The sequence below is a fragment of the Oncorhynchus mykiss genome, chromosome 1, assembly GCF_057628025.1.
Source record: "Oncorhynchus mykiss isolate SJ-2025 chromosome 1, ASM5762802v1, whole genome shotgun sequence".
Classification (NCBI taxonomy): Eukaryota; Metazoa; Chordata; class Actinopteri; order Salmoniformes; family Salmonidae; genus Oncorhynchus; species Oncorhynchus mykiss.
In genome coordinates this window covers 74,293,369-74,304,665 of record NC_143022.1, presented here as the reverse complement: position 1 = coordinate 74,304,665, position 11,297 = coordinate 74,293,369, and the positions used below count along the sequence as shown (strand labels likewise).

The 11,297-nt window shown below is 42.5% G+C and overlaps 1 long non-coding RNA gene across 1 annotated transcript in view; it reads right to left on the bottom strand.

Moving 5' to 3' along the window:
* Window positions 1-5,751: 5,751 nt before the first annotated feature.
* Window positions 5,752-11,297, bottom strand: part of LOC149985636 (uncharacterized) — a 240,540-nt gene continuing 234,994 nt past the window's right edge. Inside the window, exon 3 of the long non-coding RNA XR_016497002.1 lies at window positions 5,752-5,783. This is a non-coding gene — a long non-coding RNA (uncharacterized LOC149985636). The remainder of the gene's footprint in view (window positions 5,784-11,297) is intronic.

Genomic DNA, 11,297 nt, shown 5'->3' with positions numbered 1-11,297 from the left:
GTTCTTTCCACAGATTCTCGATTGGATTCAGGTCTGGACTTTGACTTGGCCATTCTAACACCTGGATATGTTTATTTTTGAACCATTCCATAGATTTTGCTTTATGTTTTGGATCATTGTCTTGTTGGAAGACAAATCTCCGTCCCAGTCTCAGGTCTTTTGCAGACTCCATCAGGTTTTCTTCCAGAATGGTCCTGTATTTGGCTCCATCCATCTTCCCATCAATGTTAACCATCTTCCCCGTCCCTGCTGAAGAAAAGCAGGCCCAAACCATGATGCTGCCACCACCATGTATGACAGTGGGGATGGTGTGTTGCTTTTACGCCAAACATAACGTTTTGCATTGTTGCCAAAAAGTTCAATTTTGGTTTCATCTGACCAGAGCACCTTCTTCCACATGTTTGGTGTGTCTCCCAGGTGGCTTGTTACAAACTTTAACCAACACTTTTTATGGACATCTTTAAGAAATGGCTTTCTTCTTGCCACTCTTCCATAAAGGCCAGATTTGTGCAATATACGACTGATTGTTGTCCTATGGACAGAGTCTCCCACCTCAGCTGTAGATCTCTGCAGTTCATTCAGAGTGATCATGGGCCTCTTGGCTGCATCTCTGATCAGTCTACTCCTTGTATGAGCCGAAAGTTTAGAGGGACGGCCAGGTCTTGGTAGATTTGCAGTGGTCTGATACTCCTTCCATTTCAATATTATCGCTTGCACAGTGCTCCTTGGGATGTTTAAAGCTTGGGAAATCTTTTTGTATCCAAATCCGGCTTTAAACTTCTTCACAACAGTATCTCGGACCTGCCTGGTGTGTTCCTTGTTCTTCATGATGCTCTCTGCGCTTTTAACGGACCTGTGAGACTATCACAGTGCAGGTGCATTTATACGGAGACTTGATTACACACAGGTGGATTGTATTTATCATCATTAGTCATTTAGGTCAACATTGGATCATTCAGAGATCCTCACTGAACTTCTGGAGAGAGTTTGCTGCACTGAAAGTAAAGGGGCTGAATAATTTTGCACGCCCAATTTTTCAGTTTTTGATTTGTTAAAAAAGTTTGAAATATCCAATAAATGTCATTCCACTTCATGATTGTGTCCCACTTGTTGTTGATTCTTCACAAAAAAATACAGTTTTATATCTTTATGTTTGAAGCCTGAAATGTGGCAAAAGGTCGCAAAGTTCAAGGGGGCCGAATACTTTCGCAAGGCACTGTACTGTGTGTATATATATATATATATATATATATATATATATATATATATATATACACACACACACACACAGTATGTACATAGATTTTGCAACAACGCTAGAGTACATGGCAAAAAAGTTATTAACTTCTGAAGTCACTACAAAGATGAATTTAGTTAAACTACCACCAACTCTACTCCAGCACTACAACTAGTAGTACCACCACCACTACTCCCAACTCTGAATACAGTGCATTCCGAAAGTAATCAGACCCCATCCCCTTTTCCACATTTTGTAACGTTGCACCCTTATTATAAAATGGATTAAATAATTGTTTTCCCTCAATCTACACCCAACACCACATAATGGCAAAAGGTTTACAAATGTATAAAAAACTATTTACATAAGTATTCAGACCTTTTGCTATGAGACTAAAAATTGAGCTCAGGTGCATCCTGTTTCCATTGATTATCCTTGAGATGATTCTACAACTTGTTTGGAGTTCACCTGTGGTAAATTCAAATGGTTTTGGACATTACTTGGAAAGACACACACCTGTCTATGTAAGGTCTCACAGTTGCCAGTGGATGTCAGAGCAAAAACAAAGCCATGATATTGAAGGAATTGTCCGTAGAGCTCCAAGACTGGATTGTGTTGAGGCACAGATCTTGGGAAAGATACCAGGAAAATTATGCAGCATTGAAGGTCCCCAAGAACACTGTGGCCTCCATAATTCTTAAATGGAAGAAGTTTTGAACCAAGAAGACTTCCTAGAGCTGGCCGTCCGGCCAAACTGAGCAATCGTGGAGGAAGAGCCTTGGTCCGAGAGGTAACCAAGAACCTTATTGTCCACTGTGGAGATGCGAGAACCTTCCAGAAGGACAACCATCTCTGCAGCACTCCACCAATCAGGCCTTTATTGTAGAGTGGCCAGACTGAAGCCACTCCTCAGTAAAAGGCACATGACAGCCCGCTTGGAGTTTGCCAAAATGCACCTTAAACTTCTTGATGCTACCCAACCCTTTAGCAGGATAATTGTCATCAACAACCGCTGAATTGCATAGCGCCACATTCTAATAATATTACTAAAAATATTTATATTCATATAATCTTAGAAAAACACAGTTTAGCCTTTTGTTAATCCACCTGTCGTGTCAGATTTTGAAAATCTGCTTTACAGTGAAAGCAATCCAAGCATTTGTAAGTTTATCAATCCCTCGACAAAACATTATGTACGCCTAGCATCAAGTAGCTTGGTCCCGAAAATCAATCAAATTAATCGTTTACCTTTGATCTTTGGATGTTTTCACTCAAGAGACTTCCAGTTACATAATAAATGTTCCTTTTGTTCCATAAAGATTATTTTTATATCCAAAATACCTCAGTTTGTTTGGCGCGTTATGTTCAGAAATCCACAGGAATGAGCGGTCACAACAACGAAGACAAATTCCAAATAGTATCCGTAATGTCCACAGAAACATGTCAAACGTTTTTTATAATCAATCCTCAGGTTGTTTTTAAAATATATAATCGATAATATATCAACCGCACCTGTCTTTATCAGTAGGAGAGGGAAAGGCAATGGCTGCCCAAACTCTGTTGCGCCAAGCAAAACGCTGCTGGCACCCGGCCATACAATGACGCGATGTCTTTCTCATTTTTCAAAATAAAAGCCTGAAACTATGTCTAAAGACTGACACCTTGAAGAAGCGATAGGAAAGGGAATCTGGTTGATATCCCTTTAAATGGAGCAAAGGCAGGCTATGGAACATGGAGTTTTCAAAGTACTTCCTGGTTTGAATTTCCTCAGGGTTTCGCCTGCAATATCAGTTTGGTTATACTCACAGACAATATTTTGACAGTTTGGGAAACTTTATAGTGTTTTCTATCCTAATCTGTCAATTATATGCACATTCTAGCTTCTGGTCCTGAGAAATAGGCCATTTACTTTGGGAATGTTATTTTTCCAAACATACAAATAATGCCCCCTAGCTTCAAGAGGTTAATGACTCTGACCATGAGAAATAAGATTCTCTGGTCTGGTGAAATCAAGATTGAACTCTTTGGCCTGAATGTCAAGTGTCACGTCTGTTTTCAGCGGCAGGGACTGGCAGACTAGTCAGGATCGAGGGAAAGATGAACGGATCAAAGTACAGAGTGATTCTTGATGAAAACCTGCTCAGGACCTCAGACTGGGGGCGAAGGTTCACCTTCCAACAGGACAACGACCCTAAGCACACAGCCAAGACAACGCAGGAGTGGCTTCGGGGCAAGTCTCTGAATGTCCTTGAGGGGCCCAACCAGAGCCCAGACTTGAACCCAATCGAACATCTCTGGAGAGACTTGAAAATAGCTGAGCAGCAATGCTCCCCATCTAACCTGACAGAGCTTGAGATGATCTGCAGAGAAGAATGTGAGAAGTTCCCCAAATACAGGTGTGCCAAGCGTATAGTGTCATACCCAAGAAGAATCAAGGCTATTATCACTGCCAAACAACTTCAACAAAGTACTGAGTAAAGGGTCTGAATAATTATATAAATGTGATATATATATATATATATATATATCATATTTATATATTTTTTTTTTAATACATTTGCTAAAATTTCAAAAACCTGTTTTTTTTTGTCATTATGGGGTATTGTGTGTAGATTGATGAATGTGGAAAAAGTCAAGGGGTCTAAATACTTTACGAATGCACTGCATATTTGATATACAAAATAATTCACATTTAGTCATTCCTCACTTCCGCCTCCCTTGACTATAGACAGCCCCGCACACCCCTCCCATACCCCCATGTAATCAATACCATTATGAAGACTGATGTGGACTCCCCTCTCCTTGTTCTCTACAGAGCTGATTAGGGGCAGCACCATAACCAGGGTGTGCTCACTGCTCCAATAACCCACTCTGTAGTTTGTATGTTAATCACCGGCTTATCAATCACCTTTAATTGGGCAATGAAACACTGCTTCGCCTGAACGTGCCACTAAAGAGAATAGAGAGGTAGACAGCGGACTAGCCAAGCATGGCCAAGGTAATAGAATTTAATTGACTCAAGGTGAACAGAATATCAAGGCACCATTATGTGCTGGAGGCTATATCAATTAATTTTATATGGGCATTTCTCGCTCCTACAGGTGAGTGATCTATCTGTATGTGGCATTAGATCAAATAAAATAACATTTTATTGGTCACATGCACATGGTTAGCAGATGTTAATGCGAGTGTAGCAAAATGCTTGTGCTTCTAGTTCTGACAGTGCAGTAATATCTAACAAGTAATCGAACAATTCCACAACCACTATCTTATACACACACAAATCTAAAGGGATGGAATAATATGTGCACATGAATATATGGATGAGCATTGACCGAGTGGCATAGGCAAGATGCATTAGGTCATATAAAATACAGTATACACAAATGAGATGAGTAATGTAAGATATGTTAACATTACTAAAATGGCATTATTAAAGTGACTAGTGATCCATTTATTAAAGTGGCCAATGATTTTGAGTCTGTATGTAGGCAGCAGCCTCTCTGTGTTAGTGATGGCTGTTTAACAGTTTAACAGTCTGATGGCCTTGAGATAGAAGCTGTTTTTCAGTCTCTTAGTCCCAGCTTTGATGCACCTGTACTGACCTCGCCTTCTGGATGATAGCGGGGTGAACAGGCAGTGGCTCGGGTGGTTGTTGTCCTTGATTATCCTTTTGGCCTTCCTGTGACATTGGATGCTGTTGGTGTCCTGGAGGGCAGGTAGTTTGCCCCCGGTAATGAGTTGTGCAGACCTCACTACCCTCTGGAAAGCCTTGCGGTTGTGGGCGGTGCAGTTGCCGTACCAGGCGGTGATACAGCCCAACCGGATGCTCTCAATTGTGCATCTGTAAAAGTTTGTGATGGTTTTAGGTGACAAGCCAAATTTCTTCAGTCTCCTGAGGTTGAAGAGGCGCTGTTGAACTTTCTTCACCAAACTGTCTGTGTGGGTGGACCATTTCAGTGTATCCATGATGTGGATGCCGAGGAACTTAACTTTCCACCTTCTCCACTACTGTCCCATCGATGTGGATAGGGGGGTGTTTCCTATGCTGCTTCCTGATGTCCATGATCATTTCCTTTGTTTTGTTGACGTTGAATGAGAGGGTGTTTTCCTGACATCACATTCCGAGTGCCCTCACTTCCTCCCTGTAGGCTGTCTCATCATTGTTGGTAATCAAGTCCACTAATGTTGTGTCATCTGCAAACTTGATGATTGAGTTGGAGGTGTGCATGGCCACGCAGTCATGGGTGAACAGGGAGTACAGGAGGGGGCTGAGCATGCACCCTTGTGGGCCTCCAGTGTTGAGGATCAGCGAAGTGGAGGTGTTGTTTCCTACCTTCACCACCTGGGGGGCGGCCCGTCAGAAAGTCCAGGACCCAATTGCACAGGGCGGGGTCAGACCCAGGGCCTCAAGCTTAATGATGAGCTTGGAGGGTACTATGGTGTTGAATGCTGAGCTGTAGTCAATGAACAGCATTCATACATAGTTATTCCTCTTGTCCAGATGGGATAGGGCAGTGTGATGGCGATTGCATCGTCTGTGGACCTATTGGGGCGGTATGCAAATTGAAGTGGGTCTAGGCTGGCAGGTAAGATCCTAGGCTAGTCTCTGAAAGCACTTCATAATGTCAGAAGTGAGTGCTACGGGGCGATTGTCATTTAGTTCAGTTATCTTTGCCTTCTTGGGTACAGGAACAATGGTGGCCAACTTGAAGTATGTGGGAACAGCAGACTGGGATAGGGAGAGATTGAATATGCACATAAAGACACTAGCCAGCTGGTCTGCGCATGCTCTCAGGACGTGTCTGGGCCAGCAGCCTTGCGAGGGTTAACATGTTTACATGTCTTACGTCGGCCACGGAGAAGGAGAGGGGGGACTCACAGTCCTTGGTAGCTGGCCGCGTTGGTTCTCGGGGTAAAAATGAAAAAGGATTGATAGTCATGTGATATTACTTTTCCTATTTTAGCCAATTATGAGCTCCCCCTTTTTTGTTTCACACACACACTGCATCCCTGGGCCTGTATGTGCTGGGTTAACTGTTACTGTTACTTCTGTTCCCAATCCCTCATGTGGACCGTGATCTGATCTTCATCTAAGTCACAACAATAGACAAACGCATTGTGCTTAAACTAATAACACACATATTATTGTGTTTTTCTTGTCTATATTGAATACATCATTTAAACATTCACAGTGTTGGTTGAAAAAAGTATGTGAACCCCAAGGCTAATGGAGTCAGGAGTCAGCTAACCTGGAGTACAATCAATGAGACAAGATAGGAGATGTTGGTTAGGGCTGCCTTGCCCTATAAAAAACACTCAAATTTGAGTTTGCTATTCACAAGAAGCATTGCCTAATGTGAAACATACCTCGAACAAAAGAGATCTCGGAATATACCTAAGATTAAGAATTGTTGACTTGCATACAGAAAGGGTTACAAAAGTAACTCTTAAAGCCTTGATGTTCATCAGTCCACGGTAAGACACATTGTCTATAAATGGAGAAAGTTCAGCACTGTTGCTACTCTCCCTAGGAGTAGCCGTTCTGCAAAGATGACTCCAAGAGCACAGCACAGACTGCTTAATGAGGTTAAGAAAAATCCTAGAGTGTCAACTAAAGACACAGAAATCTCTGAAACATGCTAACATCTCTGTTGACGAGTCTATGATAAGTACAACTCTAAACAAGAATGGTGTTCATGGGAGGACATCACGGAAGAAGCTACATTGCTGCACATCTGAAGTTTGCAAAAGTGCACCTGGATGTTCCACAGCGCTACTGGCAAAATATTCTGTGGACAGATTAAACCACAGTTGAGTTGTTTGGAAGGAACACACAACACTATGTGTGGAGAAAAAAAGGCACAGCACACCAACATCAAAACCTCATCTCAACTGTAAAGTATGGTGGATGGAGCATCATGGTATACCAGCTAATTATTGGGCTACAAAACCTCTTTTGCCAATTGGCCTGGACCCTTTCTTGTCGACACGGAGCCCCAACGTCACGACTGGTCTGCCGACGTAATCGTCCAATGTGGTTTCAACAGCCTTTTCCATTGCGATGTCGCCGAAGACCCATCTGCTAGCCCATGTCTCCAGCTCGCCTAGCGTAGTAGGGACTACCGAATGGTAAAATTGAACTTTTTGACCATCAAGGAAAACGCTATGTCTGGCACAAACCCTACACCTCTCATCCCCTCGAGGACACCATCCTGTGGGGATGTTTATCATTGGCAGGGACTGAGAAATTGGTCAGAATTGAAGGAATGATGGATGGCGCTAAATACAAGGAAATTCTTGAGGAAAACCTGTTTCATTTGAGACTGGGACGGAGGTTCACCTTCCAGCAGGACAATGACCCTTGGCATACTGCTAAAGCAACACTTTTCATTTTACCTTTATTTAACCAGGTAGGCTAGTTGAGAACAAGTTCTCATTTGCAACTGCAACCTGGCCAAGATAAAGCGTAGCAATTCGACACATACAACAACACAATACTTGAGTGGTTTAAGGGGAAACATTTAAATGTCTTGGAATGGCCTAGTCAAAGCCCAGACCTCAATCCAATTGAGAATATGTGGTATGACTTAAAGATTGCTGTACACCAGCAGAACCCATCCAACTTGAAGGAGCTGTAGCAGTTTTGCTTTGAAGAATGAGCAAAAATCCCAGTGGCTAGATGTGCCAAGCTTATAGAGACATACCCCAAAAGCCAAAAAAAGTGGCTCTACAAAGTATTGACTTTGGGGGGGGGGGGGGTGAATAGTTATGCACGCTCAAGTTCTGTTTTTGTCTTATTTCTTGTTTGTCACAAGACAAAATATTTTGCATCTTCAAAGTGGTAGGCATGTTGTGTAAATAAAATGATACAAATCCCCCAAAAATCAATTTTAATTCCAGGGTGTAAGGCAAAAAAAATAGGAAAAATGCCAAGGGGGGTGAATACTTTCACAAACCCCTGTACGTCTGTTAATCTCATGTGTAACTGTGTTGTTGTTTTTGTCGCACTGCTTTGCTTTATCTTGGCCAGGTCGCAGTTATAAATGAGAACTTGTTCTCAACTGGCCTACCTGGTTAAAATAAAGGTGAAATAAAAAAATTACACTAAATAAACTCCCAATCACAGCCGGATGTGGCACAGCCTGGATACGAACCAGGGACTGCAGTGACGCCTCTTGCACTGAGATGCAGTGCATTTGACCGCTGTGCCACTCGGGAGCCATTTTTTTCAGAATTAAAGCTACTTTCCTGCAATTCTACAGATTTTCACTTATGCCATGTTAATTAAACTTTATCTGAATGAGAGTGACTAAATCAATGGGGGCCCCATGAAGGTCAGGGCCCCTGGCCACGTGCCCTTTGTGACCGGCCGGTATGATTACTACAAATGTATCTGGCTAGACTAATTTACCAATCAAAAAATTGTTAGCTGACATGGGTAGTTGAGTTACTGTCAGTGACTGACATAACAAGAGACAATTTGCTGTTAGTGTTTTTTTTTGTTTTATGCTGTTTTAATACTAATTGATAACATCATACAGTATACATAGCTTTGAGTCTTGATTTTTGTCTGACTGAAAATCTTTGTCTTTTTTGGATTCCCAAGTAAGATAACTAATGTGATACACGGTTCTTTAACTCATGTTGTAATCCATGAAAATCAAACATGTAGTAATCTCTAGCACCAGAGAGCCTCTACTCTCTCTCTTTTTATTTCCCTTTCGCTCTTCTCACACGTGTGTTTGTGCATCTGCAAGAGACACAGAGAACAAGAGAGAGACAGATATGGGTGAGTAATTGTGTGTCTGTGGGAGGTGGAAGACACACAGAGAGGCAGGCTGGGAGAGTTAGCTGGGACTGGAGGTTAGAGCCCTCGGTCACAATGTTTCCTCTGATTAAAGGTGATTAAGCACTGTGCTGAGAAGGTGTACTACTAATGCGTCAGAGAGAGTGGTTCAAAGAGAGTTGAAAGTACCAGAGCAAAAAGGGAGACAGAAAAAAAAGAGCAGTAGGTGAAGGAGTGAGTGAAGGTTAATTCTCCTTTGAAATTCAAAGAAGGGTGTCCAAGGAGCAATGTAAAGGAACAGTCACACTTTGTACCCTGCTCATTGGAGACCGTGTTGTATTTCCCTTGTCAATTGAATTCCTTTAAATGTTACTGAACCTTTGCCAGGTCCTCTGTGCAGAGGCAATTCATCTCAATTTACATGGCTGACAGCGAGGTAAAGGCATTAGGCAACAATTTTTCTCCTCCTCTCGCTCTTTCTTTCTCTTAGTCTCCCTACCAGTCTCTCTCTTTCCCTCTTTCTTTTCCCTCTTTCTGCCTTGTTCCCTCTCCCTTCGTTCTCTCAGGAGCGACCGTCATTCAGGGCAGAGCCCATTTTTTTTTTTGGGGGGGGGGGGGGGGGCTTGCCTGTTTTGCATGTTATTTTATAGATATCATTGAGTTAATATAGCCACATACAAACATAGTCTCTTTTTTGTTTTCTTGAGTAAGGCAGCTCCAAAATGCAGGTGTTTCATCCTAGCTCAGTGCTTTATGTGGTGGTAGGGCGAGCCAGCAAAAAATAGCGCCGTGATTGGCTCAGTATTCTGTCACTCATGTGGACACTACATCATCGCAAAGTCTATGTCCCTGGTAAGTGTAGACATCCAAAATGTTTAGCCCTTTGGGTGCTGCCATAGAGTTATTACAAGTGCCCTTTCAAGAAGGTTCAAGGTCATTGGCCACAGATAAAATTACGTCAAATCATGTTATACAGTGGGGAGAACAAGTATTTGATACATTGCCAATTTTGCAGGTTTTCCTACTTACAAAGCATGTAGAGGTCTGTAATTTTTATCATAGGTACACTTTCAACTGTGAGAGACGGAATCTAAAACGAAAATCCAGAAAATCACATTGTATGATTTTTTTAAATTAATTAATTTGCATTTTATTGCATGACATAAGTATTTGATCACCTACCAACCAGTAAAAATTCCTGCTCTCACAGACCTGTTAGTTTTTCTTTAAGAAGCCCTCCTATTCTCCACTCATTACCTGTATTAACTGCACCTGTTTGAACTTGCTACCTGTATAATCACCCTCGGTCTGGGGCTCCATGCAAGATCTCACCTCGTGGGTCATTAATGATCATGAGGAAGGTGAGGGATCAGCCCAGAACTACACAGCAGGACCTGGTCAATGACCTGAAGAGAGCTGGGACCACAGTCTCAAAGAAAACCATTAGTAACACACTACGCCGTCAAGGATTAAAATCCTGCAGCGCACGCAAGGTCCCCCTGCTCAAGCCAGTGCATGTCCAGGCCCGTCTGAAGTTTGCCAATGACCATCTGGATGATCCAGAGGAGGAATGGGAGAAGGTCATGTGGTCTGATGAGACAAAAATAGCTTTTTAGTCTAAACTCCACTCGCTGTGTTTGGAGGAAGAAGAAGGATGAGTACAACCCCAAGAACACCATCCCAACCGTGAAGCAGGGAGGTGGAAACATCATTCTTTGGGGATGCTTTTCTGGAAAGGGGACAGGACGACTGCACCGTATTGAGGGGAGGATGGATGGGGCCATGTATCGCGAGATCTTGGCCAACAACCTCCTTCCCTCAGGAAGAGCATTGAAGATGGGTCGTGGCTGGGTCTTCCAGCATGACAACGACACGAAACACACAACCAGGGTGGCTCCGTAGGAAGCATCTCAAGGTCCTGGAGTGGCCTAGCCGTCTCCAGACCTGAACCCAATAGAAAATCTTTGGAGGGAGCTGAAAGTCTGTATTGCCCAGCGACAGCCCCGAAACCTGAAGGATCTGGAGAAGGTCTGTATGGAGGAGTGAGCCAAAATCCCTGCTGCATTGTGTGCAAACCTGGTCAAGAACTACAGGAAACGTATGATCTCTGTAATTGCAAACAAAGGTTTCTGTACCAAATATTAAGTTCTGATTTTCTGATGTATCAAATACTTATGTCATGCAGTAAAATGCAAATTAATTACTTAAAAATCATACAATGTGATTTTCAGGATTTTTGTTTTAGATTCTGTCTCTCACAGTTGAAAGTGT